Below are 27,318 nucleotides of genomic sequence, written 5' to 3' on the forward strand. Positions count from 1 at the left end.
GTGGTGCTCCAGTCTTCTGTACGTGGTGCCTGTACGCCGAAAGTGTCCCGCAATTCTTCTGGCCACCGACAGCATCTCTTGCACACCCCTGTCGTTTTTTAAAAAATTCTGCACCACCAAATTCAAGCTATGTGCAAAACATGGGACGTGCTGGAATTTGCCCATATTTAATGCACACACAATATTGCTGGCGTTGTCCGATGCCACAAATCCACAGGAGAGTCCAATTGGGGTAAGCCATTCCGCGATGATCTTCCTCAGTTGCCGTAAGAGGTTTTCAGCTGTGTGCGTATTCTGGAAAGCGGTGATACAAAGCGTAGCCTGCCTAGGAAAGAGTTGGCGTTTGCGAGATGCTGCTACTGGTGCCGCCGCTGCTGTTCTTGCGGCGGGAGTCCATACATCTACCCAGTGGGCTGTCACAGTCATATAGTCCTGACCCTGCCCTGCTCCACTTGTCCACATGTCCGTGGTTAAGTGGACATTGGGTACAACTGCATTTTTTAGGACACTGGTGAGTCTTTTTCTGACGTCCGTGTACATTCTCGGTATCGCCTGCCTAGAGAAGTGGAACCTAGATGGTATTTGGTAACGGGGGCACACTGCCTCAATAAATTGTCTAGTTCCCTGTGAACTAACGGCGGATACCGGACGCACGTCTAACACCAACATAGTTGTCAAGGCCTCAGTTATCCGCTTTGCAGCAGGATGACTGCTGTGATATTTCATCTTCCTCGCAAAGGACTGTTGAACAGTCAATTGCTTACTGGAAGTAGTACAAGTGGGCTTACGACTTCCCCTCTGGGATGACCATCGACTCCTAGCAGCAACAACAGCAGCGCCAGCAGCAGTAGGCGTTACACGCAAGGATGCATCGGAGGAATCCCAGGCAGGAGAGGACTCGTCAGAATTGCCAGTGACATGGCCTGCAGGACTATTGGCATTCCTGGGGAAGGAGGAAATTGACACTGAGGGAGTTGGTGGGGTGGTTTGCGTGAGCTTGGTTACAAGAGGAAGGGATTTACTGGTCAGTGGACTGCTTCCGCTGTCGCCCAAAGTTTTTGAACTTGTCACTGACTTATTATGAATGCGCTGCAGGTGACGTATAAGGGAGGATATTCCGAGGTGGTTAACGTCCTTACCCCTACTTATTACAGCTTGACAAAGGCAACACACGGCTTGACACCTGTTGTCCGCATTTCTGTTGAAATACTTCCACACCGAAGAGCTGATTTTTTTGGTATTTTCACCAGGCATGTCAGTGGCCATATTCCTCCCACGGACAACAGGTGTCTCCCCGGGTGCCTGACTTAAACAAACCACCTCACCATCAGAATCCTCCTGGTCAATTTCCTCCCCAGCGCCAGCAACACCCATATCCTCCTCATCCTGGTGTACTTCAACACTGACATCTTCAATCTGACTATCAGGAACTGGACTGCGGGTGCTCCTTCCAGCACTTGCAGGGGGCGTGCAAATGGTGGAAGGCGCATGCTCTTCACGTCCAGTGTTGGGAAGGTCAGGCATCGCAACCGACACAATTGGACTCTCCTTGTGGATTTGGGATTTCGAAGAACGCACAGTTCTTTGCGGTGCTTTTGCCAGCTTGAGTCTTTTCAGTTTTCTAGCGAGAGGCTGAGTGCTTCCATCCTCATGTGAAGCTGAACCACTAGCCATGAACATAGGCCAGGGCCTCAGCCGTTCCTTGCCACTCCGTGTGGTAAATGGCATATTGGCAAGTTTACGCTTCTCCTCCGACAATTTTATTTTAGGTTTTGGAGTCCTTTTTTTACTGATATTTGGTGTTTTGGATTTGACATGCTCTGTACTATGACATTGGGCATCGGCCTTGGCAGACGACGTTGCTGGCATTTCATCGTCTCGGCCATGACTAGTGGCAGCAGCTTCAGCACGAGGTGGAAGTGGATCTTGATCTTTCCCTAATTTTGGAACCTCAACATTTTTGTTCTCCATATTTTAATAGGCACAACTAAAAGGCACCTCAGGTAAACAATGGAGATGGATGGATACTAGTATACAATTATGGATGGACTGCTGAGTGCCGACACAGAGGTAGCTACAGCCGTGGACTATTGTACTGTACTGTGTCTGCTGCTAATATAGACTGGATGATAATGAGATGTAGTATGTATGTATAAAGAAGAAAGAAAAAAAAACCACGGGTAGGTGGTATACAATTATGGATGGACTGCCGAGTGCCGACACAGAGGTAGCTACAGCCGTGGACTACCGTACTGTGTCTGCTGCTAATATAGACTGGTTGATAATGAGATGTAGTATGTATAAAGAAGAAAGAAAAAAAAAACACGGGTAGGTGGTATACAATTATGGACGGACTGCCGAGTGCCGACACAGAGGTAGCTACAGCCATGGACTACCGTACTGTACTGTGTCTGCTGCTAATATAGACTGGATGATAATGAGATGTAGTATGTATAAAGAAGAAAGAAAAAAAAACCACGGGTAGGTGGTATACAATTATGGACGGACTGCCGAGTGCCGACACAGAGGTAGCTACAGCCGTGGACTATTGTACTGTACTGTGTCTGCTGCTAATATAGACTGGATGATAATGAGATGTAGTATGTATAAAGAAGAAAGAAAAAAAAACCACGGGTAGGTGGTATACAATTATGGATGTACTGCCGAGTGCCGACACAGAGGTAGCTACAGCCGTGGACTACCGTACTGTACTGTGTCTGCTGCTAATATAGACTGGATGATAATGAGATGTAGTATGTATAAAGAAGAAAGAAAAAAAAAACCACGGGTAGGTGGTATACAATTATGGACGGACTGCCGAGTGCCGACACAGAGGTAGCTACAGCCGTGGACTACTGTACTGTACTGTGTCTGCTGCTACTATAGACTGGATGATAATGAGATGTAGTATGTATAAAGAAGAAAGAAAAAAAAACCACGGGTAGGTGGTATACAATTATGGATGGACTGCCGAGTGCCGACACAGAGGTAGCTACAGCCGTGGACTACCGTACTGTGTCTGCTGCTAATATAGACTGGTTGATAATGAGATGTAGTATGTATAAAGAAGAAAGAAAAAAAAAACCACGGGTAGGTGGTATACAATTATGGACGGACTGCCGAGTGCCGACACAGAGGTAGCTACAGCCGTGGACTACCGTACTGTACTGTGTCTGCTGCTAATATAGACTGGATGATAATGAGATGTAGTATGTATAAAGAAGAAAGAAAAAAAAAACCACGGGTAGGTGGTATACAATTATGGACGGACTGCCGAGTGCCGACACAGAGGTAGCTACAGCCGTGAACTACCGTACTGTGTCTGCTGCGACTGGATGATAAATAATGATATAAAAAATATATATATATCACTACTGCAGCCGGACAGGTATATATTATATAATGACGGACCTGCTGGACACTGTCTGTCAGCAGAATGAGTTTTTTATTTTATAGAATAAAAAAACACCACACAAGTCACACGACGTGTGTTTAACTTTTACAGGCAGACATTCACAATACAATATAGTATACTATATACTGGTGGTCAGGTCACTGGTCAGTCACACTGGCAGTGGCACTCCTGCAGAAAAAAAGTGTGCACTGTTTAATTTTTTAATATGTACTCCTGGCTCCTGCTATAACCTAACTGCTCCCCAGTCTCCCCCACAATTAAGCTGTGTGAGCACAGTCAGATATTATACATAGATGATGCAGCAGCACACTGGGCTGAGCACAGATATGGTATGTGACTGAGTCACTGTGTATCGTTTTTTCAGGCAGAGAACGGATTATATTAAATAATATAAAACTGCACTGGTGGTCACTGGTCAGTCACTAGTATAACTAACTAATACTATCAGCAAAATTCTGCACTCTCTGTCTGAGTACTCCTCCTAAGCTCCAGTAAATGAAGTGTCACTGTCTCACTCTGTCACTAGTATAACTAACTAATACTATCAGCAAAATTCTGCACTCTCTGTCTGAGTACTCCTCCTAAGCTCCAGTAAATGAAGTGTCACTGTCTCACTCTCACTCTCCTATCTATTTCTTCTCTAAACGGAGAGGACGCCAGCCACGTCCTCTCACTATCAATCTCAATGCACGTGTAAAATGGCGGCGACGCGCGGCTCCTTATATAGAATCCGAGTCTCGCGATAGAATCCGAGCCTCGCGAGAATCCGACAGCGTCATGATGACGTTCGGGCGCGCTCGGGTTAACCGAGCAAGGCGGGAAGATCCGAGTCGCTCGGATCCGTGTAAAAAAAGCTGAAGTTCGGGCGGGTTCGGATTCCGAGGAACCGAACCCGCTCATCTCTATGTCATATGTCCCCTGCTGCAGCAATGTTTATATACCATGTACTTGTCCTACACTATCTTGTACTGTAAGTCATTGTTTTCCTACTTGGCTCATTTATTTATGTGCTTTGTTAGGCATTGTAGAACCTTTGTGGTGCCATATAAATAATTTATAATAATAATATTACATTTTTGTTTATTTTTTTACCGGCTTTACTGGAAAGGATCTTCATATAATAAAATACACATAAGAGCTACAGTGTTTCTACGGTTTTCTAAAGTAATATGAAATTGTGTAATATTACAAAATGTAACTTATAGTTGCACTGACGTATCTAAAATGAATCAGGGATAAGTTTTGAGGAGCTTTCCAAGTATTTTTCGCCCTCCTAGACACTCAACAGTGCATAAGTGATTGCTTTACTGGATAACTAAGTGGTTCAATACAAACAGACAGGTCAGTTTTCATGGTTCATTTTACATCTGAATCATTTGTTTCCTTAAGGGACAGTGGGGCTAATTCAACAAGGAATGCAAAACTACAAAAAAATAGCAAAATTTGCGAAAATACGTAAAATCTGAGACAAAAAATACAATTTCTGAGACAAAAAAATACAACTTCTGAGACTTAGCAAAAACTGCATATGTATTATGAAAACTAGGCGTGTAGGGGGCGTACTAAAGGGCTGGACTCACAAAAACTACGAGCAGGGACGTGTTGTGGGCGTATGCAGATTTTAGATTGGCGGAGCATACGCATTTTTTGCAACTGAACGCACATTTATAGCATACTTGCCTACCTGACCCTCTCCATGAGGGAGAAAATGCTCTGTTCCTGGACTTTTCTGGTAATGTATGATTGCCATCACCTGTGGTGAGCTAGTTAATTGATAAGAAAGGTGTTGCACCACAGGTGATGGCAATCATACATTACCAGGAAAGTCCAGGAACAGAGCATTTTCTCCCTCATGGAGAGGGTCAGGTAGGCAAGTATGTTTTATAGTGGGCAGTTTCTGAGTGACTACAAGTCAACCTTAAAATCTGCACAAGCTGACCTCAGTTGTAGAATGTTGGATGTATACTGCAATCATTGCTTCATTACCCCCAGCTGAAGCAGCTCACACTGCTGACCACAATTCACTTTATTCAGCTGCATTGAAACATGTAAGGAAGCTTTAAACTATTTAACACATGTGTTACTCTAAAATCCTCGTGGGCCCACACAGTACATGTTTTGCAGGTAACCCAGCAGGTGCACAGGTGTATTAATTACTCACTGACACATTTTAAAAGGTCCACAGGTGGAGCTAATTATTTCACTTGCGATTCTGTGAGGAGACCTGCAAAACATGCACTGTGTGTGCCCCCGAGGACCAAGTTTGAGAACCTCTGATTTAAAGCAACAAACAATTATTATCTTCGAAAATCATACCCACATACATGTGTAAGGTTTTTGTTTTTTTTCCCCTTGACAAAGAAACATATGTTCAATAACATCACCACAATAATTGTGATTTTGTGGACATTGTAATGATGCACCACTTTTTTTTTATATTTTCACATTAAACAATAACATAAGGCAGGCATTCCCAACCACGGTCCTCAAGGCACACTAACAGTGCAGGTTTTAGTGATATCCAGGCTTCCGCACAGGTGACTTAATTAGTAGCTCAGTTATTTTGATTTAACCATCTGTGCTGCAGCCTGGATATCACTAAAACCTGCACTGTTGGTGTGCCTTGAGGACCGTGGTTGGGAATGCCTGACATAAGGAATGTTAATAATAACAAAGAAACATGTCATGTACGTAAACTGTCAACATTAAAAAAAACTATTTTTTTTTTCCTTTTTTCATCTGCGTTTGTGGATTCACCAGCGGAAGTAGCTCGTCTTGTTGTTCGACACATCCTGTCAATAGGCATGGTTGGCTCAATGTTATGTGTGTCTGATGTTAAATAGGAAACCTTTACGCAAAAAATGCAACTAAGTGTACGTTTTTTCGCAAAAAAATGCGGATTTTTAAATTTCATCGCAAAATTAGCAAATTTGACAAGTCCACCTTTTTTTTGTAACATTAAATTAGTGTTGCTGATTTTCCGTTTGGGCGTGCTTTCGCAATTTTGCGATTGGTCGCAGTTTTTGCTAATTTGTACTTTTTACGATCCTTACTGAATTAGCCCCATTATCAAGTATGACTTAACTCATGTTCTGGAAAATGTTGTAATTGCATAATAATGTTCTGTGTTAGAAGACTCATATCCTATATCAGGACTGTGACCCTGTGCATAACTGGTCTGTATCTGTATTGAGAAGGGATGAGACAGGCACAAAGCTAGGAAAAGCTTTACCTGGTATCCACTATTGTATGATTTGCAGCACAAATGTAAACACCATGAAACCACATTTCAAATATAAAAGTGGTTAAAAAAAATGTGATTAAAAACTTGTGCTTTATTCACATTTTGGTGGTCAGTGCACATCACTCAATTGACCTCAATGCGTTTAACTTTTTGTGAACTTAAGGGAATGGAGCAGGCAGCAATATGAAAAGAGCAATGTTCCAGCAATGGTATAGAATGAGATTAACAATACAATTACTGTAGGTATGGAAAGATGTGACATCATTGCAAAAGCACAAGTTTAAGTAATTGGTGATCAGAGATGCTTAAGCTATACTATAAATGGCATACTTCCTCTGATATACAACAGGAAATAATCACTTATTGTAGAGACTGATTCTGACTTGGAAATCATGTTGCAGTGGAAGGGGTGAAAATACATTTATATTCATGCAGGGTAAATACTTAGCCCACAACAGTGGGGGGAGATTTCAACCACCTGTCTGGTGACAAATAAACGCGGAACATACATGTAAGCAACTTACTCTCTAGGGATGCAGCGTAACAAACTGAGTACACAGCCAAGCGGCATGCCATTCATGCACCTGTGCCATTGATCTTACACAGGTTCAAGGCACTAAGGTGATTTCAGCACAAGAGATCCCGCTAACCTGGCCAGCAATAACAGGACTTTGGAAATCTGCTCCTATTTGTTGTTCATAGATCTATTTGGACCCAATATTGAATACACCCAAAAGGAAAACTGCTGTGGTGAGCTTTCATACTAATTAGCCAGTAAAAGGGACCAAGCTAAAAACCCCTGGAGTCAGGGCCGGTGCAAGCTTTATAGGTGTCCTAGGCAAAGCTACACAATATTGCCCCTGCATTCCCCGATACCCTCCCCCCAGCTGCTCACATACACACTTGATTTATCAAATTATTTTTAGGTTTATTAGGTTTATTTTTAGATTAACAACATAAATTATAGCAACAATAAATAACACTGTAATAGTAACAGCAATAACATTGGCACTTTGGCCCTCATTCCAAGTTGATCGCTCGCTGACGTTTTTCGCAGCGCAGCGATCAGGTTACTACTGCGCACGCGCATCGTACGGGTACAAACAGCATCGTTGCTGTGCAATGCTTCTAGCGACTAATCCATTTGCACAACCTATCGTAAGGAGATTGACAGGAAGAGAGCGTTTATGGGGTCAACTGACCGTTTTCTGGGAGTGGTAGGGAAAACGCAGTCGTGTCCAGGTGTTTACAGGGTGGGTGTCTGACGTCAATTCCGGGACCGGACAGGCTGAAGTGATCGCAAGGGCTGAGTAAGTCCAGAGCTACTCAGAAACTGCAAGAAACTTTTTCGTCCCGCTCGGCTGCACAAGCGTTCACACTCTTGCAAAGCGAAAATACACTCCCCTAGAGGCGGCGACTATCTGATTGCTGCTCTGCAAAAAACAGCTAGCGAGCAATCAACTCGGAATGAGGGCCTTTGAACAGGAAATGTGCTGGAAGAAGTGCAACAATAAATAACACTATAGTAGTAGCAATAACATTAACACTTTGTACAGGAAATTTGCTGCAAGAAGTACAACAATAAATAACACTATAGTAGTAGCAGCAATAACATTAACACTTTGCACAGGAACTGTGCTGGAAGAAGTACAACAATAAATAACACTATAGTAGTAGCAGCAATAACATTAACACTTTGTACAGGAAATTTGCTGCAAGAAGTACAACAATAAATGACACTATAGTAGTAGCAGCAATAACATTAACACTTTGCACAGGAACTGTGCTGGAAGAAGTACAACAATAAATAACACTATAGTAGTAGCAGCAATAACATTAACACTTTGTACAGGAACTGTGCTGGAAGAAGTACAACAATAAATAACACTATAGTAGTAGCAGCAATAACATTAACACTTTGTACAGGAAATTTGCTGCAAGAAGTACAACAATAAATGACACTATAGTAGTAGCAGCAATAACATTAACACTTTGCACAGGAACTGTGCTGGAAGAAGTACAACAATAAATAACACTATAGTAGTAGCAGCAATAACATTAACACTTTGTACAGGAAATTTGCTGCAAGAAGTACAACAATAAATGACACTATAGTAGTAGCAGCAATAACATTAACACTTTGCACAGGAACTGTGCTGGAAGAAGTACAACAATAAATAACACCATAGTAGCAACAATAACATTAACACTTTGTACAGGAAATTTTGTAGAATAAGTGCAACAATAAATAACACTAAGTAACATTAACACTGTACAGGGAGTGTACTGAAAGAAATGCAATAATAAATCAGAGTTATACTTTCTGCGCTTTTAACTTAGCAAATATAGAGACAAGCTCTTTCAGATCCACTTTTTGTGCGATCTCGTGTTCTATTGACAAAAGAGAGAGACCAACAAGTCTTTCTTGCATCACAGAAGATCGAAAATATGTTTTCATCAACTTTAGCTTGGAAAAGCTTCTCTCGCCACTGGCCAAAGACACATGGAGGGTCAGAAGGATGCGAAGAACAATACATGTGTTGGAAACAACATCTATCAGCTAATTTTTACACAAAAAAGGAGATTTATGGTAAGACTTACCATTTTGAAATCTCTTTCTGCGAGGTACACTGGATTCCACAGGGAATAACATCGGGGGTGTAAAGTTGGATCTTGATCCGAGGCACCAACAGGCTAAAGCTTTGACTGTTCTCAGGGTGCACTGCACCGCCTCCTCTATATCCCCGCCTCCAGGCACTGGAACTCAGTTTTGTTAACCAGTCAAATGCAGTAGCAGGTAAAAGAGAAGGCAGTAGTTAGTAGCCACAGACAACCACATTTTCATTTTATACAAAGGGTTGTTTTTTTTTAGAAATGTGCGCAATAAAACCTTTGAGTGCAGCTACACCATGTACATGAAAGGAAATCCATAACCACTCAAAAGAGATAGACAAAGTACAAATAGAATAGCACAAAGCAATACAGCGCACTCTAAGGGACCATGTGTCCTTCCACCAAAAAATACATATAAAGTATTCACCCTTTAACTATCCAATTTTCCAAGCTAGCAGATCGATCTATTCCAGCATCCACAGAATTTAATCTGAAAAGACAAGTGTTTCTCTTTCCCCCCAAGTTTAAAAAAAAAAACAGGGTCAGAGAAACACAATTAACCATATAGTGTAGTAGTCCTTTTAATATCATAGGGTTAGAGGTCTCATATTGCACTTACAAAAGTAGAAAGAATTTTTGCATTTGTATCATGATATCCAATAGGCACTCTGCTCCCAGTAGATAATTCCTTTCTGCTTCTAGTTTCTGAACCAGACCATAAACCTGGGAAAATACAAGCCTCTTATCCCTGAACACTTGCCAGCATGTCAGGATTCAAGAGGTAATAAATAATAGTGCAGCATTTCTTAAAAACAGGGAAAGTTTCCAGGATGCACTGCACCGCCTCCTCTATATCCCCGCCTCCAGGCACAGGAGCTCAGTTTTGTTAACCAGTCCAATGCAGTAGAAGGTAAAAGAGACGACAGTAGTTAGAAGCCACAGACATCCACATTCTCATGACAGGAGAAGGTACCAGCGGCTAATGCCATACCAACCCAAAGAAGCTAAGTGCGTCAGGGTGGGCGCCCTGTGGAATCCAGTGTACCTCGCAGAAAGAGATTCAACAATGGTAAGTCTTACCATAAATCTCCTATTCTGCAGTGGGGTACACTAGTATTCCACAGGGAACAACATCGGGGATGTCCTAGAGCAGTTCCTCATGGGAGGGGACGCACTGTAGCGGGCACAAGAACCTGGCATCCATAGGAAGCATCCTGGGAGGCAGAAGTATCAAAGGCATAGAACCTGATAAACGTGTTCACTGAGGACCACGTAGCCGCCTTGCACAACTGTTCTAGGGATGCGCCACGGCTGGCCGCCCAAGAAGGTCCAACAGACCGAGTAGAATGGGCCTTGATAGTAGCAGGAGCTGGAAGTCCAGCCTGTACATAAGCTTGTGCAATCACCATTCTAATCCATCTGGCCAAGGTCTGCTTATTCGCAGGCCAGCCATGCTTGTGAAAACCAAAAATTACAAAGAGAGAATCAGCTCTCCTAAGAGAGGCGGTTCTATCCACATATATACGAAGAGCCCATACCACATCCAAAGACCGTTCTTTAGAGGACAAACCAGGAGAGATAAAGGCTGGAACCACAATCACTTGGTTAAGGTGGAAAGACGACACCAACTTAGGTAGATAACCAGGGTGAGTTCTAAGAACCGAACCATCATGGAGAAAAATCAGAAAGGGTGACCGACAGGATAAGGCACCCAAGTCTGAAACTCTTCTAGCAGCGGCAATAGCCAGCAAAAATAAGACCTAAAGTGTAAGCCACTTAAGGTCCACAGACTCAAGAGGTTCAAATGGAGACTTTTGTAGGGCATTCAGAACAACCAACAAAACCCAAGGAGCCATATGAAGGACATAGGGAGGTTGAATCCATAAAACACCATGACTGAAATTCTGAACGTCAGACAGAGTCGCAATTTTTCTCTGAAACAGTACTGACAAGCCTGAAATATGAACCTTGAGGGAGGACAGACAAAGGCCTAAGTTCAGGCCCTGTTGCAGAAAAGCCAAAAGTTTGGCAGTACTGAACGCATTATAATTTTAGCCGCATACCAGGTGAAGTAAGAATTCCAGACCCTATAGTAAATCCGAGCCGAAGCTGGTTTATAGGCTTTTAACATAGTTTGAATGACCGCCTCAGAAAATCTCTTGACCTCAGAACTGAAGCTTCAAGAGCCACGCCGCCAAAGCCAGTCAGGCCAGATCCTGATAGACACAAGGGCCCTGAACAAGGAGGTCTGGGCATTGCGGAACTAGAAGAGGACGCTCTATCGAGAGACCCTGCAGGTCTGAGAACCAATGCCATCTGGGCCACGCTGAAGCAATTAGAATTAGTAATCCTCCTTCTTGCTTGAACTTCCTTATTACCCTTGGCAGGAGTGACACTGGAGGGAACATGTATGGCAGCTGAAAGTTCCATGGAATAGCCAGGGCATCCACGAACGCTGCTTGAGGATCCCTTGTCCTTGCTCCGAAGAACGGAACATTGTGATTGTGTCGAGACACCATCAGGTCTACATCTGGTAGGCCCCACTTGTCCACTAGGAGTTGAAAGACTTCCGGATGAAGGCTCCACTCTCCGGCATGTACGTCCTGGTGACTGAGGAAGTCCGCTTCCCAGTTGAGGACCCCTGGAATGAACACTGCCGATATGGCTGGAAGATGGAGTTCTGCCCATAGAAGAATCTTTAACACTTCCATCATTGCCATGCAGCTTTGAGTGCCGCCTTGATGATTTATGTATGCCACCATGGTGGAGTTGTCCGACTGTACTTGAACAGGCCTGTTCTGTACCAGAGGCAGTGCCAGTTTCAGAGCATTGAACACTGCCCGCAACTCCAGAATGTTTATCGCAAGGAGATTCCTCCCTGGTCCACCGACACCACGCCCCAACCCCGCAGACTGGAATCTGTCATTAGGAGGACCCAGTTGGAGATCCAGAAGGGATGACCCCTGCTCAATTATTGGTCCTGGAGCCACCAGCTCAGAGACAGATGATCTTCTGGAGTCAAAGAAATCATGTGAGACCTGATCTGGTGAGGCAGGCCGTCCCACTTGGAAAGGATTAACTGCTGCAGAGGGCAAGAATGAAATTGAGCCTACTCTACCATGTCAAAAGCTGACACCATGAGGCCTAGTACTTGCATTGCCGAGTGTATCGACACGAGAGCGAGAGAGGAAGCATCGTATCCAGTCCTGAAGTTTCAGGACCTTCTCCGGAGACAAGAACAACCATTGGTTGTGTGTGTCCAGTAATGCCCCCAGGTGTACCATGCTCTGAGCAGGAACAAGCAAGGATTTCTTCCAGTTGATGAGCCACCCATGGGCTTGCAGGAATTGCACCGTCAGTTCCAGATGACGGAGGAGTACTTCTGGGGAGTTTGCCAGGATCAACAAGTCATCCAGATACGGCAGGATCCTAATACACTGATGGCGGAGAAGGGCCGACATTACCACCATGACCTTGTTGAAGATTCGCAGAGCCGTGGTCAGTCCAAAATGCAAGGCCTGGAATTGATAATGTAGGTTGCCAATAGCAAACCACAAATATTGCTGATGCAACATGGCAATAGGTATATGTAGGTAAGCATGCTGTATGTCCAGGGATACCATATAGTCCTTGGGCTCTAAGGCCAGAACAATAGAGCGAAGAGTTTTCATACGGAATTTGGATACCTTCACAAATTTGTTCAAAGACTTGAGGTTGAGAATGGGCCTTGAGGATCCATTCGGTTTCGGAACTAGGAACAGCGTTGAATACTACCCCCTGCCTCTTTGAACCAGAGGCACCGGCACTATCACTCCTGTGTCCAGGAGGGATTGTACTACCAATTGTAGAGTTTTTGCTTTCAAAGGATCCGAAGGGATATTTGTCGAGCAAAACTGGCGAGGGGGACGTTTCTTGAAAGAGATGGCGTATCCGTGAGTGACGTCTTTTCGCTCACCCAGGCATCTGAAGTGGTCTGTAACCATACCTGGGCGAACCGCAGAAGTTGCCCTCCCACCCTGGGGTCCCCCAGGGGGAGGCCCACCCCGTCATACAGCAGGCTTTTCTGGTTTGGAAGCAGGCTGATGGGCAGCCCAGGAACATTTAGGTTTGGGCTTAGAGGTTTTGGAAGTGTGTGCCTGTTTCGGGTATGCCTGACCCTTTTCTTTACTTGGAGGTCGAAAGGAACGAAAGGTGGTACTTTTAGCCTTCGGAGCCGAAGGATTAGTACTCGGCAGACATGCAGTTTTAGCAGATGCTAAGTCAGCAACAATCTTGTTCAGATCTTCCCCAAAAAGGATGTTTGCCATAAAAGGGATCACCTCCAAGGTCTTTTTAGAGTAGAGATCCACAGACCAGGACCGCAACCGCAGAATCTGGTGAGCCAGAATGGACGTAGTAAATGCTTTGAATGCCAGCACACCGGCTTCAGAGGCCGCCTCCTGAATGTAATGAGAGGCTGTGGTAATATATGAAAGACACTGGGGGTCATTCCGAGCTGTTCGCTAGCTGTTTTCGTTCACAGTGCAGCGATTAGGCATAAAAGTGGCACTTCTGCGCATGCGTATGTGGCGCAATGCGCATGCGCGACGTACTTTCACAACAGCCAATGCTTTTTCACACAAGGTCTAGCGAAGCTTTTCAGTCGCACTGCTGGCCGCAGAGTGATTGACAGGAAAGGGGTGTTTCTGGGAGGTAACTGACCATTTTCAGGGAGTGTGCTGAAAAACGCAGGCGTGTCAGATACAAACGCAGGCGTGCCTGGGAAAATGCAGGCGTGGCTGGTCGAACGCAGGGCGTATTTGTGATGTCAAAACAGGAACAAAATAGTCTGAAGTAATCGCAAGCTAGGAGTAGGTCTGTAGCTACTCTGAAGCTGCTCAAAAATATTTTGGTGCCGCTCTGCGATCCTTTCGTTCGCACTTCTGCTAAGCTAAGATACACTCCCAGAGGGTGGCAGCTTAGCGTTTGCACGGCTGCTAAAAGCAGCTAGCAAGCGAACAACTCAGAATGACCCCCACTGTCTGGCATTATCAGAAAAATTAGGAGGTAGCTGCGCTTCAACTTCTTGAACCCAGGCTTCAATAACCTTTGCAGCCCAAGAAGCCGCTATAGTAGGTCTATGCACAGCACCCACAAGAGTGTAAATATACTTTAAGCAACCCTCCAAACGCTTATCCGTCGGTTCCTTCAGAGAGGTGACGGTAGTGACAGGCAGAGTAGAAGACATCCCCAGACGTGCCACATGTGAGTCCACCGGCGGCAGTGTTTCCCAATTTTTACTTAACTCTGCAGCGAGGGGATAACGAGCTAGCATCTTTTTAGACAAGGAGAATTTCTTTCCTGGAGGCTCCCAGGATTCCTGACTTATTTCAACGAAATGGTCAGAATGTGGCAAAACTACTTTACTAACCTTCTGACATTTGATCTAATCAGGTTTCTTGGACGTATCTGGAGGTTCAGTTTCATCATCGATCTGAAGAATCAGTTTGATAGCCTCCAAGAGGTCAGTAACATCCACCTGTGTTGTAGATTCCCCGTCAGAAGCATCTGCATCAGTGTCTGATGGGTCAGTAGATACGCCATCTTCATCGGATGAAGTATCCAAAACATGAGTGGATTGTGAGGAAGAAATGGCCCACTTAGATGACCCTTTGGTCCTAGGGGGGTGAGGGTCAGGCTTTTGTTTAACCAAGGGACTGATTTAACAGCTGTAACTGAGTCGACAGATAATCCACCCATGGTAGATTTACAACAGGGACAATATGTGATTGTACAGGCACAGGAGGTCCCACAGGGGGCGCAAGTCTCATTACTAGCGTAGTTAGTAAATTAGAAAAAGCAGCCCAAGGTGTGTCTTGGTGTCCCACCGGTGCTGCAGGCTGACCGAGGGGTACAAAAACCCCAATACCTGGACCCTCAGCTGGAATATTTTCCCCAGATAAATCTGCGGCGTCAGCACTGCATGACGCAGGATCAGCCACAGATCTCCCGCCCTGTGACGCAGACATTATTGTAAATTGTAGTTCTAGGGCATAACAGTACAATATAGTCAGGCACAGTATCTGACAATAAAAACCCTGTGGAGTGTGATTGCAATGGAATGCAGATCACAAACAGAGGATTTAAGTGGTATAAGGTGACTGAAATACACAGAGAAAAATACCAAACAGTATATCCTGTGAAACACTATATATATTGGACCCTGATGCACTAAGCCCCCGTCAGGGTACAGAATATAGGGATAGCAATATGTGTGAGATACACGGAATAGGAACCACACAGCAGCTATTGGCACACACAGTCACATGTACAATGCAGAAATTATTACAAACAACAATAAAACTTCACTGGACTAGCAATACTAAGTAAAGCTATGTATGTATACAGATATAACAATGCACAGTAAACACTGGATGTATATCACACGATACTTGTACTAAATATCCCTATAGTTATGCACTTGTTCTTAACTAACACTGTCTAAATGACATGTAGAATACTTAAGTGTCCTGTAAATGCACAGTGCTGATGAGGCAGGTGGCTTTACAGAGGAGACAGTGCCCAGCAGTCCCAGAATCAGCGCAGCTCTGTGTAATGGCACCCAAACGCTGACAGGGAGTGAGGGAGAGGGAGAGATGCAGCTTCAGGGTGGGAACATCTGCTGTAGATAGCGCCTGAGGCTGGGGGAGGGGCTACAGGTCAGAGCCTTATCCCCTCTGCTGGGCTTCACCACCATGTACTATGGAGCCTGTACTAAATGGATTTTAGTAAATCCGACCTGTGCTCCTTCCACTGGTGGATATAGTGGGGTCCCTGCATGGCCACAGTGTCCACCCCAATAGTGCGGTCTGTCTCCGGAGACCACGACCGGATCGCGATTTTGGCGGGTCCCGCCTTGGGGACTCTCTTACCTCCTCCCTATCGTGCGGCCACGCGATCCAGGAGAGCAGCGGCGGTATGTGTGCCTGATGAGACCGGAGTGCCTTCGCTGTAAGTACCCGGCAACCAGGGACCGGCAGTATACAGCGCCACTGGGGGAGGTGAGGGAGCCGCAGCATGATATGTCAGTATGACATATAGCACCAGGTGCCTATGCTGTGGCCCTTGAAGTCTTCTTTCTTGTCAGAAAAGCTCTTTTCAGGGCTGCCTAGCGCAGCCCTCCCTGTTAACTGCCTGCACTGCAGGCACTAACTTACAAACTGAGCTCCAGTGCCTGGAGGCGGGGATATAGAGGAGGCGGTGCAGTGCTTCTTGGGAACAGTCAAAGCTTTAGCCTATTGGTGCCTCGGATCAAGATCCAACTCTACACCCCCCTGATGTTATTCCCTGTGGAATACCAGTGTACCCCGCTGCAGAAAGTTTAATACATCTTGTGGAGATGTACACTCTGGAACTTGCCTTGCAATACTTTGTAATTCACTGCATAAATCAGAAGCATCAATATCTTTGGAGTCGCCATGTTGTAAAGCTTACTCTAACTTGCAACAATCTTCCATAATTTGCTTTGATGTTCTGTTCCGTAAACTGTGAACATTATAGAGGAAGCCAAACACAGAACTTATTTGATTCATTTGTGTGAATCTTTCTTCAACTGATTGCACAGCTGTATCAAGCACAGCAATATAAAAGTTTACTTTGAACTTTTCCTTAGGATTCTGAATATCTGCATCCTCTGATTCATATATGATCTGCTTCCTCTTTCTACTAATGCAAACTGGATTTCCTTTAAACTGTGCTGGTATCCCGAATGCCTCAACGAGTTCACCGGCCTCTTCCAGTACTTTCCCAAACCCTTCATCACTCCTGTAGTCTACAAGAAACTAGAGATGAGCGCCTGAAATTTTTCGGGTTTTGTGTTTTGGTTTTGGGTTCGGTTCCGCGGCCGTGTTTTGGGTTCGAACGCGTTTTGGCAAAACCTCACCGAATTTTTTTTGTCGGATTCGGGTGTGTTTTGGATTCGGGTGTTTTTTTCAAAAAACACTAAAAAACAGCTTAAATCATAGAATTTGGGTGTCATTTTGATCCCAAAGTATTATTAACCTCAAAAACCATAATTTACACTCATTTTCAGTCTATTTTGAATACCTCACACCTCACAATATTATTTTTAGTCCTAAAATTTGCACCGAGGTCGCTGTGTGAGTAAGATAAGCGACCCTAGTGGCCGACACAAACACCGGGCCCATCTAGGAGTGGCACTGCAGTGTCACGCAGGATGTCCCTTCCAAAAAACCCTCCCCAAACAGCACATGACGCAAAGAAAAAAAGAGGCGCAATGAGGTAGCTGTGTGAGTAAGATTAGCGACCCTAGTGGCCGACACAAACACCGGGCCCATCTAGGAGTGGCACTGCAGTGTCACGCAGGATGGCCCTTCCAAAAAACCCTCCCCAAACAGCACATGACGCAAAGAAAAAAAGAGGCGCAATGAGGTAGCTGTGTGAGTAAGATTAGCGACCCTAGTGGCCGACACAAACACCGGGCCCATCTAGGAGTGGCACTGCAGTGTCACGCAGGATGGCCCTTCCAAAAAACCCTCCCCAAACAGCACATGACGCAAAGAAAAAAAGAGGCGCAATGAGGTAGCTGTGTGAGTAAGATTAGCGACCCTAGTGGCCGACACAAACACCGGGCCCATCTAGGAGTGGCACTGCAGTGTCACGCAGGATGTCCCTTCCAAAAAACCCTCCCCAAACAGCACATGACGCAAAGAAAAAAAGAGGCGCAATGAGGTAGCTGACTGTGTGAGTAAGATTAGCGACCCTAGTGGCCGACACAAACACCGGGCCCATCTAGGAGTGGCACTGCAGTGTCACGCAGGATGTCCCTTCCAAAAAACCCTCCCCAATCAGCACATGATGCAAAGAAAAAGAAAAGAAAAAAGAGGTGCAAGATGGAATTGTCCTTGGGCCCTCCCACCCACCCTTATGTTGTATAAACAAAACAGGACATGCACACTTTAACCAACCCATCATTTCAGTGACAGGGTCTGCCACACGACTGTGACTGATATGACGGGTTGGTTTGGACCCCCCCCAAAAAAGAAGCAATTAATCTCTCCTTGCACAAACTGGCTCTACAGAGGCAAGATGTCCACCTCATCTTCACCCTCCGATATATCACCGTGTACATCCCCCTCCTCACAGATTATCAATTCGTCCCCACTGGAATCCACCATCTCAGCTCCCTGTGTACTTTGTGGAGGCAATTGCTGCTGGTCAATGTCTCCGCGGAGGAATTGATTATAATTCATTTTAATGAACATCATCTTCTCCACATTTTCTGGATGTAACCTCGTACGCCGATTGCTGACAAGGTGAGCGGCGGCACTAAACACTCTTTCGGAGTACACACTTGTGGGAGGGCAACTTAGGTAGAATAAAGCCAGTTTGTGCAAGGGCCTCCAAATTGCCTCTTTTTCCTGCCAGTATAAGTACGGACTGTGTGACGTGCCTACTTGGATGCGGTCACTCATATAATCCTCCACCATTCTATCAATGTTGAGAGAATCATATGCAGTGACAGTAGACGACATGTCCGTAATCGTTGTCAGGTCCTTCAGTCCGGACCAGATGTCAGCATCAGCAGTCGCTCCAGACTGCCCTGCATCACCGCCAGCGGGTGGGCTCGGAATTCTGAGCCTTTTCCTCGCACCCCCAGTTGCGGGAGAATGTGAAGGAGGAGATGTTGACAGGTCGCGTTCCGCTTGACTTGACAATTTTGTCACCAGCAGGTCTTTCAACCCCAGCAGACCTGTGTCTGCCGGAAAGAGAGATCCAAGGTAGGCTTTAAATCTAGGATCGAGCACGGTGGCCAAAATGTAGTGCTCTGATTTCAACAGATTGACCACCCGTGAATCCTTGTTAAGCGAATTAAGGGCTGCATCCACAAGTCCCACATGCCTAGCGGAATCGCTCCCTTTTAGCTCCTTCTTCAATGCCTCCAGCTTCTTCTGGAAAAGCCTGATGAGGGGAATGACCTGACTCAGGCTGGCAGTGTCTGAACTGACTTCACGTGTGGCAAGTTCAAAGGGCATCAAAACCTTGCACAACGTTGAAATCATTCTCCACTGCACTTGAGACAGGTGCATTCCACCTACTATATCGTGCTCAATTGTATAGGCTTGAATGGCCTTTTGCTGCTCCTCCAACCTCTGAAGCATATAGAGGGTTGAATTCCACCTCGTTACCACTTCTTGCTTCAGATGATGGCAGGGCAGGTTCAGTAGTTTTTGGTGGTGCTCCAGTATTCTGTACGTGGTGCCTGTACGCCGAAAGTGTCCCGCAATTTTTCTGGCCACCGACAGCATCTCTTGCACGCCCCTGTCGTTTTTTAAAAAATTCTGCACCACCAAATTCAAGGTATGTGCAAAACATGGGACGTGCTGGAATTTGCCCATATTTAATGCACACACAATATTGCTGGCGTTGTCCGATGCCACAAATCCACAGGAGAGTCCAATTGGGGTAAGCCATTCCGCGATGATCTTCCTCAGTTGCCGTAAGAGGTTTTCAGCTGTGTGCGTATTCTGGAAAGCGGTGATACAAAGCGTAGCCTGCCTAGGAAAGAGTTGGCGTTTGCGAGATGCTGCTACTGGTGCCGCCGCTGCTGTTCTTGCGGCGGGAGTCCATACATCTACCCAGTGGGCTGTCACAGTCATATAGTCCTGACCCTGCCCTGCTCCACTTGTCCACATGTCCGTGGTTAAGTGGACATTGGGTACAACTGCATTTTTTAGGACACTGGTGAGTCTTTTTCTGACGTCCGTGTACATTCTCGGTATCGCCTGCCTAGAGAAGTGGAACCTAGATGGTATTTGGTAACGGGGGCACACTGCCTCAATAAATTGTCTAGTTCCCTGTGAACTAACGGCGGATACCGGACGCACGTCTAACACCAACATAGTTGTCAAGGACTCAGTTATCCGCTTTGCAGTAGGATGACTGCTGTGATATTTCATCTTCCTCGCAAAGGACTGTTGAACAGTCAATTGCTTACTGGAAGTAGTACAAGTGGGCTTACGACTTCCCCTCTGGGATGACCATCGACTCCCAGCGGCAACAACAGCAGCGCCAGCAGCAGTAGGCGTTACACGCAAGGATGCATCGGAGGAATCCCAGGCAGGAGAGGACTCGTCAGAATTGCCAGTGACATGGCCTGCAGGACTATTGGCATTCCTGGGGAAGGAGGAAATTGACACTGAGGTAGTTGGTGGGGTGGTTTGCGTGAGCTTGGTTACAAGAGGAAGGGATTTACTGGTCAGTGGACTGCTTCCGCTGTCACCCAAAGTTTTTGAACTTGTCACTGACTTATTATGAATGCGCTGCAGGTGACGTATAAGGGAGGATGTTCCGAGGTGGTTAACGTCCTTACCCCTACTTATTACAGCTTGACAAAGGGAACACACGGCTTGACACCTGTTGTCCGCATTTCTGGTGAAATACCTCCACACCGAAGAGCTGATTTTTTTGGTATTTTCACCTGGCATGTCAACGGCCATATTCCTCCCACGGACAACAGGTGTCTCCCCGGGTGCCTGACTTAAACAAACCACCTCACCATCAGAATCCTCCGGGTCAATTTCCTCCCCAGCGCCAGCAACACCCATATCCTCCTCATCCTGGTGTACTTCAACACTGACATCTTCAATCGGACTATCAGGAACTGGACTGCGGGTGCTCCTTCCAGCACTTGCAGGGGGCGTGCAAATGGTGGAAGGCGCATGCTCTTCACGTCCAGTGTTGGGAAGGTCAGGCATCGCAACCGACACAATTGGACTCTCCTTGTGGATTTGGGATTTCGAAGAATGCACAGTTCTTTGCTGTGCTGCTTTTGCCAGCTTGAGTCTTTTCATTTTTCTAGCGAGAGGCTGAGTGCTTCCATCCTCATGTGAAGCTGAACCACTAGCCATGAACATAGGCCAGGGCCTCAGCCGTTCCTTGCCACTCCGTGTGGTAAATGGCATATTGGCAAGTTTACGCTTCTCCTCCGACAATTTTATTTTAGGTTTTGGAGTCCTTTTTTTACTGATATTTGGTGTTTTGGATTTGACATGCTCTGTACTATGACATTGGGCATCGGCCTTGGCAGACGACGTTGCTGGCATTTCATCATCTCGGCCATGACTAGTGGCAGCAGCTTCAGCACGAGGTGGAAGTGGATCTTGATCTTTCCCTAATTTTGGAACCTCAACATTTTTGTTCTCCATATTTTAATAGGCACAACTAAAAGGCACCTCAGGTAAACAATGGAGATGGATGGATTGGATACTAGTATACAATTATGGACGGGCTGCCGAGTGCCGACACAGAGGTAGCCACAGCCGTGAACTACCGCACTGTACTGTGTCTGCTGCTAATATATAGACTGGTTGATAAAGAGATAGTATACTCGTAACTAGTATGTATGTATAAAGAAAGAAAAAAAAACCACGGTTAGGTGGTATATACAATTATGGACGGGCTGCCGAGTGCCGACACAGAGGTAGCCACAGCCGTGAACTACCGCACTGTACTGTGTCTGCTGCTAATATATAGACTGGTTGATAAAGAGATAGTATACTCGTAACTAGTATGTATGTATAAAGAAAGAAAAAAAAACCACGGTTAGGTGGTATATACAATTATGGACGGGCTGCCGAGTGCCGACACAGAGGTAGCCACAGCCGTGAACTACCGCACTGTACTGTGTCTGCTGCTAATATATAGACTGGTTGATAAAGAGATAGTATACTCGTAACTAGTATGTATGTATAAAGAAAGAAAAAAAAACCACGGTTAGGTGGTATATACAATTATGGACGGGCTGCCGAGTGCCGACACAGAGGTAAGAAACATAGAAACATAGAAACATAGAATTTGTCGGCAGATAAGAACCACTTGGCCCATCTAGTCTGCCCCTTTTTTTTTTTTATATATTATTTTTTTTTTTATCACTAACCTTATTTGTTCCTTATTTCTTTGTAAGGATATCCTTATGTCTATCCCATGCATGTTTAAATTGCTCTACTGTCTTAGCCTCTACCACCTCTGATGGGAGGCTATTCCACTTGTCCACTACCCTTTCTGTGAAATAATTTTTCCGCAAATTTCCCCTGAACCTCCCCCCCTCCAGTCTCAGTGCATGTCCTCGTGTCCTATTGCTTCTCTTCATTTGGAGAATGTTTCCCTCCTGGACTTTGTTAAAACCCTTCATATATTTGAAAGTTTCTATCATGTCCCCCCTTTCTCTTCTCTGCTCCAAACTATACATATTGAGATTTCTTAGTCTTTCTGGGTATGTTTTGTGATGTAGGCCATGCACCATTTTAGTTGCCCTCCTTTGTACAGTTTCTAATGTATTAATATCCTTTTGAAGATATGGCCTCCAGAACTGAATACAGTATTCTAGATGAGGCCGTACCAATGACCTATACAGTGGCATTATTACTTCTTTCTTTCTGCTGCTGATTCCTCTCCCAATGCAGCCAAGCATCTGACTAGCCTTCCTCATTGCCTTGTTACATTGCTTACCTGCCTTTAAGTCATCTGAAATAGTGACTCCTAGATCCCTTTCCTCCTCAGTAGTTTCCAGTATAGTGCCATTAATACTGTATTTAGCTTTAGGATTTTTGAGACCCAAGTGCATGATTTTGCATTTTTTGGCATTAAACTGTAATTGCCAGACTCTTGACCATTCCTCTAGTCTACCTAGATCCTCAATCATTTGTTTTACCCCACCTGGTGTGTCTACCCTGTTGCATACCTTTGTGTCATCTGCAAAAAGGCATACTTTCCCTTTAATCCCATTTGCAATGTCACCAATAAAGATATTGAAAAGCACTGGTCCAAGTACAGATCCCTGGGGTACTCCACTGGTAACATTTCCCTCCTGTGAATGCACTCCATTTACCACAACTCTCTGTTTTCTATCCTTCAACCAAGATCTTATCCATTCAATAATCCTAATATCCAATCCCAAACTTTCAAGTTTATTTAGCAGTCTGCGATGTGGAACTGTGTCAAAAGCCTTACTAAAGTCAAGATAAGCTATATCCATGGCTCCACCTTTATCCATCACTTTAGTCACACAATCAAAAAAGTCAATAAGATTTGTTTGACATGATCTTCCCCCAGTGAATCCATGCTGTTTGGGATCCAGTAAATTGCCGGATTTGAGATGATCTACAACTCTTTCTTTTAAGAGTGTTTCCATCAATTTCCCTACTACTGATGTAAGACTCACTGGTCTGTAGTTGTTTGCCTCTTCCTTGCTTCCACTTTTGTGCAGTGGGACTACGTTTGCTCTTTTCCAGTCCCCTGGAAGGTAGCCACAGCCGTGAACTACCGCACTGTACTGTGTCTGCTGCTAATATATAGACTGGTTGATAAAGAGATAGTATACTCGTAACTAGTATGTATGTATAAAGAAAGAAAAAAAAACCACGGTTAGGTGGTATATACAATTATGGACGGGCTGCCGAGTGCCGACACAGAGGTAGCCACAGCCGTGAACTACCGCACTGTACTGTGTCTGCTGCTAATATAGACTGGTTGATAAAGAGATAGTATACTCGTAACTAGTATGTATGTATAAAGAAAGAAAAAAAAACCACGGTTAGGTGGTATATACAATTATGGACGGGCTGCCGAGTGCCGACACAGAGGTAGCCACAGCCGTGAACTACCGCACTGTACTGTGTCTGCTGCTAATATATAGACTGGTTGATAAAGAGATAGTATACTCGTAACTAGTATGTATGTATAAAGAAAGAAAAAAAAACCACGGTTAGGTGGTATATACAATTATGGACGGGCTGCCGAGTGCCGACACAGAGGTAGCCACAGCCGTGAACTACCGCACTGTACTGTGTCTGCTGCTAATATATAGACTGGTTGATAAAGAGATAGTATACTCGTAACTAGTATGTATGTATAAAGAAAGAAAAAAAAACCACGGTTAGGTGGTATATACAATTATGGACGGGCTGCCGAGTGCCGACACAGAGGTAGCCACAGCCGTGAACTACCGCACTGTACTGTGTCTGCTGCTAATATATAGACTGGTTGATAAAGAGATAGTATACTCGTAACTAGTATGTATGTATAAAGAAAGAAAAAAAAACCACGGTTAGGTGGTATATACAATTATGGACGGGCTGCCGAGTGCCGACACAGAGGTAGCCACAGCCGTGAACTACCGCACTGTACTGTGTCTGCTGCTAATATAGACTGGTTGATAAAGAGATAGTATACTACTAATATTATATATACTGGTGGTCAGGTCACTGGTCACTAGTCACACTGGCAGTGGCACTCCTGCAGCAAAAGTGTGCACTGTTTAATTTTAATATAATATTATGTACTCCTGGCTCCTGCTATAACCTATAACTGGCACTGCAGTAGTGCTCCCCAGTCTCCCCCACAATTATAAGCTGTGTGAGCTGAGCAGTCAGACAGATATATAATATATATAGATGATGCAGCACACTGGCCTGAGCCTGAGCAGTGCACACAGATATGGTATGTGACTGACTGAGTCACTGTGTGTATCGCTTTTTTCAGGCAGAGAACGGATATATTAAATAAACTGCACTGTGTGTCTGGTGGTCACTCACTATATAATATATTATGTACTCCTGGCTCCTGCTATAACCTATAACTGGCACTGCAGTAGTGCTCCCCAGTCTCCCCCACAATTATAAGCTGTGTGAGCTGAGCAGTCAGACAGATATATATATAATATTATATATAGATAATAGATGATGCAGCACACTGGCCTGAGCCTGAGCAGTGCACACAGATATGGTATGTGACTGAGTCACTGTGTGCTGTGTATCGCTTTTTTCAGGCAGAGAACGGATTATAAATAAAACTGGTGGTCACTGGTCACTATCAGCAAAACTCTGCACTGTACTGAGTACTCCTAATGCTCCCCAAAATTAGTAAATCAAGTGTCTCTCTAATCTATTCTAAACGGAGAGGACGCCAGCCACGTCCTCTCCCTATCAATCTCAATGCACGTGTGAAAATGGCGGCGACGCGCGGCTCCTTATTTAGAATCCGAGTCTCGCGATAGAATCCGAGCCTCGCGAGAATCCGACAGCGTCATGATGACGTTCGGGCGCGCTCGGGTTAACCGAGCAAGGCGGGAAGATCCGAGTCGCTCGGACCCGTGAAAAAAAAACATGAAGTTCGGGCGGGTTCGGATTCAGAGAAACCGAACCCGCTCATCTCTACAAGAAACGTCTTTGTTTTGTTCAGTTGTTTAATGGCATTATGTATGTCAAATTCCTTTGTCTGAAGCTGTTTGCTAGTCATATTAACATCAAACAATATACCATACCAAACCATTAGAGAAACGACAAACTTGAAATTAGAAATGCCTTTTTCAAGACCTTGTGCCTCTATTCTTGAGGTGTTGCCAGATGCTCCAGTGAGGGTATTGTCAATATAGATTTCAATTAGGGCATCATAAATATCACAGAGCTGAAAGCGAAGAGGCTTCAAGGCATCAATTTGACTTTCCCATCTTCTTTAACTCAATGGCTTAACCGTAAGAATAGGCACATGGCGCATTAGAACATCCCATCGATGTGTGGATGCTGAGAAGTACACATGCACATGCTGTACTAAAGCAAAGAAAGATGTGGCCTCCAAACAACACTTTGCAGCATCATTCACAACTAAATTCAAAGAATATGCACTGCAAGGAACAAACAATGCTCTTGGGTTAATAGCCATAATTCTTTGTTGCACACCATTCTTCCCTTTCATATTGCTTCCGTTATCATAGCCTTGACCACATTAATGTGCAACAGGCAATGGCATCTCTTCTAGCTGGTGAAGGATAATGTCTGTCATACTAGCAGCAGTTGTTTCCTTTAGTGGCAGAAAACCTAAGAAATGTTCTTTTATGCATACTGGTTCATAATCATCAGTTAATGAAGTTATGTTCACAAAACGAAGGATCATGGTAATTTGTTCAACGTGGCTTACATCAAGCGTACAATCAATAATTATTGAAAAATGTAAAAATACTAGGCAACTTGAGCAGATTTAAGAATTTCTTATTTGATAGTGTTGGATAAAAGCTGAATTAGTTTAGTCTGTATATATTTTCCAAGGTAGTCTACATAGCTCTCTTTATCTCTTATTTTATAAATATGATCATCCATTACGGTGTCAAACAAAGCAATGTATTCAGGAAATTTCAGGAAATTCCCATTTCCAGCTGTGTTCAATTTTTCATTGGTTCCACGGAAGGCCAGATTTTGCATACCAAGAACTCTCACTAAAACAATCAGTCGTTCAAGGTTTTGCTGCCAGTACTTTTCCTTTTGTTTAATAATGCGCATATGTTCTTAATCAATAGTTTTTTTGTTTTTCAATCGTATTTCAAGCTCCTTCCAGTTTTGAAAATTAACTAAATGTGTATTAATTATCTGATTTTGTGACAGAATTGCAGTGGTGTTCTTCCAATCTTTTGACCCTTTATCAGAGAGAGATGATGCCATGGGTTTGTGTAATTATTAGTGATGTGCACCGGACATTTTTCGGGTTTTGTGTTTTGGTTTTGGATTCGGTTCCGCGGCAGTGTTTTGGATTCGGACGCGTTTTGGCAAAACCTCACTGAAATTTTTTTGTCGGATTCGGGTGTGTTTTGGATTCTGGTGTTTTTTTTACAAAAAACCCTAAAAAACAGCTTAAATCATAGAATTTGGGGGTCATTTTGATCCCATAGTTTTATTAACCTCAATAACCATAATTTCCACTCATTTCCAGTCTATTCTGAACACCTCACACCTCACAATATTATTTTTAGTCCTAAAATTTGCACCGAGGTCACTGGATGGCTAAGCTAAGCGACACAAGTGGCCGACACAAACACCTGGCCCATCTAGGAGTGGCACTGCAGTGTCAGGCAGGATGGCACTTCAAAAAAATAGTCCCCAAACAGCACATGATGCAAAGAAAAAAAGAGGCGCACCAAGGTCGCTGTGTGACTAAGCTAAGCGACACAAGTGGCCGACACAAACACCTGGCCCATCTAGGAGTGGCACTGCAGTGT

General features: G+C 44.6%; 1 protein-coding gene and 1 pseudogene across 1 annotated transcript in view; one reads left to right on the forward strand and one right to left on the reverse strand.

Annotated features, from left to right (window-relative positions):
• LOC134932144 (dual oxidase maturation factor 1-like) overlaps positions 1-27,318 on the forward strand; it is a 116,912-nt gene that overhangs the window by 50,154 nt on the left and 39,440 nt on the right. The gene's annotated exons all lie outside the window — the stretch shown is intronic.
• LOC134934548 (uncharacterized) lies at positions 16,742-26,605 on the reverse strand (annotated as a pseudogene).

The sequence above is a fragment of the Pseudophryne corroboree genome, chromosome 6 (assembly GCF_028390025.1).
Source record: "Pseudophryne corroboree isolate aPseCor3 chromosome 6, aPseCor3.hap2, whole genome shotgun sequence".
NCBI classification, from domain to species: Eukaryota; Metazoa; Chordata; class Amphibia; order Anura; family Myobatrachidae; genus Pseudophryne; species Pseudophryne corroboree.